The sequence below is a fragment of the Gobio gobio genome (assembly GCF_949357685.1).
Source record: "Gobio gobio genome assembly, chromosome: 19".
NCBI classification, from domain to species: Eukaryota; Metazoa; Chordata; class Actinopteri; order Cypriniformes; family Gobionidae; genus Gobio; species Gobio gobio.
This window is the reverse complement of record NC_137112.1, coordinates 19,718,771-19,723,770: the sequence shown is the minus strand read 5'-3', so window position 1 is coordinate 19,723,770 and position 5,000 is coordinate 19,718,771.

Here is a 5,000-nt window from a genome sequence, read left to right as displayed (position 1 = left end):
AAGGGAAGAAGGAAGCAAGCGAGAACAACAAAAGAAGTATGCAAAGGAGGCAACATTGATTGTAAATATGGCTGAGGTGGATGGAGGAAAAGCGGAGGATGTGATCGTTGCTCTGATAGCAAAGGTGGGAGTGACAAAGGTGTTGGCGGTGAGACCAAGATTGAACAATGAATTTGAAATAACTTTGGAAAATGAGGACATTTGTGAAAATTTTGAGGATGGCTTAATGATCAAGGGGATCCGCTGTGAGGTGAGGAGGTTGAGCACAAGGGAGTGCATTGTTTCTTTTATGCACCTGCCTTCCTACATAACGGATGAAGAGATTAAAAGCAAGCTTAATGCATGGGGCGTCTCAACAACATCAGAGATCAGAAGGAGGTACTATCCGGGCATGAGTATCACGGATGGGACTAGGTATGTGAGGGTTAAATTCCCAAGGGACGTTCCCTCTCTTCCATACAGCACGAGGTTTGAAACTGCGGAAGGAGCACAGTATTTTAGAGTGATACATGACAGACAGGTGAAGATTTGCCGTCTGTGTATGGATCCCGGGCATGTAATGAAAGACTGTCCCGAATTCAGGTGCCATAAGTGTGACGAGCTGGGGCACTTTGCAAGAGAATGCGATGCGGCAAGATGTCCTGACTGTAAGAAGGTGCTCGTTAAATGTGAGTGCCAGTTGGAGGCGGAAAATGTGGAGAATGTGGAGGGAAACAACGCAGCAGCGGAGGAAACACAAAATGAAGAGGAGGAAGATCAGGAGCTAATGGAAGAAATGGAGCAAGAGGAAGGGGAACAAGTTGGAGAGACGGTGGAGAACGATGGGGAAAAAGGACAAGAAGGGGAGAGTGCGGAGAGTAAAGAAGGGGAGCAGGTTTCATTGGAGAGCCAAGAGGAGGAGGAGGAGGAGGAGGAGGAGGATATGGAGGAGGAAAGAATGAAGGACGGTAAAAAAGACTGGCAAAAGGTGAAAACAACAAGACGTCGTCTGTTAAAGGTAATGCAAAAGCATGAAAAAGCCAAAAGAAGACATTTGATGAAAAGGGGAATGGAGGATGAAGGAATAAAGGGAGGGGGAGGGGTTCAAAATAGAATTGGGGTATTATTGGGGAGGGGTGATGAAATGAAATGATGAAGGAAATGTGGATTCTTTTTTGTACAATGGTTCTGAGTATTGCAACCATTAATGTTCGTGGGTTATTAGATATGGGAAAATTTGAAAGGCTGAAAGAAGGTTGTAAAATGGCAAATGTTATAATGATTCAAGAAACAAATTGGAGAGACGATGTAATGGGTGAGGTTAAAAAGAAATGGAAAGGGGATGTTTTGTGCAACCATGGAGATGGGAGGAGAGGGAGAGGAGTAGCAATCTTAATCAAAAAAGGGGTGTGTGAGGATGTAAAAGAGGTGTATAATGATCAGGAGGGGAAGTGTATGGCTGTGGAAATAGAAGAGGGGGGAGAAAAAATTATTTTATGTAATGTACATGCACCGGTTATCGAAAAAGAAAAAGTGGACTTCTTTAAAAAGCTGAAGGTATGCATGGGAAAATGGAAAAGGTTTTTAATAATTGGGGATTTTAATACGGTGTTTAGCAAGATGGATTTAGCAGAGGGAATGGTTTTTAAATCAGACGGAGGGAGGAAAGAACTGAAGTGTATAATGGAAGAAAATGATTTAGTGGATATATGGAGGAAAAGAAATGAAGGTGCTAGAGAATTTTCAAGACAACAGGTGGTTAAAAATTGTATGTGTGCTAGCAGAATAGACTTTGCAATGTGTAAGAGTGAATTTATGAATACGGTTGATAATATTTATTATAAAAAAACATCACTAAGTGATCATAAAGTTGTATGGGTGCAGATTGACTCAAGTGGGATGAAGAGAGGGCCGGGGTTATGGATTCTGAATACAGAATTTTTAAAGGAAATTAGTTTTAAGAAAGGAGTAGAAGAGGTGATAAAAGAAGAACAGAAGGATCAATTGTACAAAGAAGACAAAAGAATTTGGTGGGATAATGTTAAATACAGAATTGGGGCATACGCAAAAAACTTTGGTAAAATGTTGAAGAGGGTAAGGAATTGTGAAGAAAATAAAATAAGAAAAGAATTAAAAGATATTCTGAATGAGGGAGGTGGGAATGTGGAAAGATATTTAATATTGGAAAAAAAACTTAAAGAAATAGAAGAAAGGAAATTTAGAGGGGAGGTGATAAGAAGCAGGGCAAAATATGAAATAGAAGGGGAAAAATGCACAAAGTTTTTCTTTAATTTGGAGAAAAGTAGGCAGAGAGAAGGGATAATCAAAGAGATAAAAAGAGAAAGTGGCGAGATAGTGAAAGAAACAGAAGAGATTTTAAAAGAAATAATAGATTTTTATAAGAAGTTGTTTAGCAAAGGACAAATCGAAAAGACAGAAAAAGAATTTTTAATTGGGAAAATAAGGAAAAAATTGGATTTAGATGATAAAAAAATGAGTAATGAGGAGATAAGAAAGGAAGAAATCGAAAATGCTATAATGCAATTAAATAATGGGAAAAGTCCTGGAAGGGATGGGCTGTCGGGTGAGTTTTATAAACATTTTAAGGATGTGTTGACACCAATTTTAAAGGAAGTGTATGATGAGATATTTAAAAGGGAAGAAACGAGTCATTTTATGGGGATTGGGGTTATTAAGCTAATTTTCAAGAAAAGAGGAGATAAGAATGAATTGAAAAATTATAGACTAATAACCATGCTAAATACAGACTATAAAATTTTAGCGAAGATATTAGCAAACCGACTAAAGAAAATTATGCCAAATATTATTGAAACAAATCAGGCGTACGCTGTCGAAGGAAGGGATATTACAGACACAGTGTGTAGCATAAGGGATGTGGTGAGTCATATGGTAGAGGGAAAGAAAAAGGGATATGTAATAAGCCTAGATCTAGAAAAGGCATTTGACAGAGTAGAGCATGAATTTTTGTTTGAAATTTTAGAAAAGTTTGATTTTGGACAGAATTTTATAAAATGGTTGAAGATTTTATACAAAGGGGCGAAAAGCCAAATAAAATGCAATGGGTTTTTAACTGGAGCTTTTAGTGTTTCAAGGTCAATAAGACAAGGCTGTCCTTTGTCAGCCCTACTATATAGTTTGGTAGCTGAATCCCTGGGGTTAGCAATAATGGGAGAAAAGGAAATCAAAGGGGTGGATCTAAGACAAAATGAGGAATTACAAAAAGTTTATCAATACGCAGATGACACAACGCTAATAGTGAGGGATGTCAACAGTGTTAAAAAGGCAATGGAAATTTTAGAAAAGTACTGTAAAGGATCGGGGGCCAAAATAAACATACAGAAAACAGTTTATATGAACATAGGAGGGGGGGAGAATATTCAAAGCTTGTTTCCTTTTAAAGAAGAAGAGGGCTTAAAGGTGTTAGGAGTTAGAATAGGGAAAAATGAAAGAGTAATGAGGGACATGATGTGGGATGAGGTGATTGGAAGGATGGAAAGAGTTTTGAATTTTTGGAAACCGAGGGCTCTAACATTGAGAGGGAAGGTGTTAGTACTGAATGCCTTAATGTTAGCGAAAATGTGGTACGTGTTGGGAGTTACGCCGATGCCAAGGTGGATAGGCAAAAGAATAAAAGCAGTGGTTTTGAAGTTCCTATGGGACTCAAAGCCATCTAAGATCGCATATGAAACAATAATAGGGGATGTGAAAGATGGAGGATTGGGGCTACAGGATCCGGAATTAAAGAAAAAGAGTTTTAGAGTCAAAATAGTGAAAAAGTTTTTGAGTGAAGGAAATCAGGCACAATGGCCAGAGATAATGAAGTTGTTTTTAAACAAATGTGGAAATATGAACATTGGGGCAGATATTTTAGGGATGAAATTGAAGCAAACTTTGATGTTTGGAATCCCAGAGTTTTATATTGAGGTTTTAGAAGCATGGGGGGAATTCAAAATAAATGTAAGCATGATTCCTAGATGCAGAGAAGAAATGTTAAATCAACCATTGTTCTTAAATGACAATGTATTATATAATGGAAAAGAGTTGTACTTCAATAAATGGATTAAGGCTGGATTTAGGAGAGTGAGGGATGTATTATATGAGGTAAAAGAAGGATTCTTTCCGTTCCAAGCAATAGTGGATGAGGTGAAAGAGGTTGATGACGACATAAATGTAAAGATTTTGGAAAGACAATATGAACAGGTGAAAGAAGCGATTCCTGGGCAATGGGTTAAGACGATTGAGAAAGAAAATGGAAATGAAAGGGGAAAAATGAAGGTATTTATAAAAGAGAAAGGAGAAGATGTTCCTTTTAATCAAAGTTCAGTGAAGGAATTTTATGTGTTTTTTAGGAATTCAGTGTTTAAAGAACCAGCGGCAGTAAAATTTTGGGAAAAAGTTTTTAACGATTTTGATAAGAAGATGTTATGGAAAAATCTGTGGAAATGGTATATGGATGCAGGAATGGGAAATTTGGACTTTTGTATAAGGCATAATATCATATTTTCAGAATTAAAACTGCACAAAATGGGTCTAACTGAAAATGCAATGTGTAAAGTTTGTCTGGTAAAGGAGGAAGGAATTCTACATATGTTCCTGTCATGTTCAGAACTACAAGCTTTCCAACTGAAAATGAAAATGATGGTAAAAGAACTGTTGGGAGATAAGAGTGATGAAATTGAAAAAGAGCAGAACTGGAACTGTGTGTTTTTATTCGGAGTCAATACAATTTGTGAAAAACAGAATGTAATAAATATTTTCTTGACTGTTGCGAGGGACGTGATATGGCGGAGAAGGAATTTTGCAAGAAAGGAAAAGAAGAAGTTGGACTTGTGGATGTGGTTTAATAGGAGAATGAAAGAATATATAAAAACACTGGAAGAGTACTTTAAGGGTGAAGGGAAGATGAATATACTTAATAAATTGATAGGGGAAAATAATCCTTTCATCAAAAATACATTGAATGGGCTGGAGCTGAATCTGTAAAAAGAAATGTGAGGGTT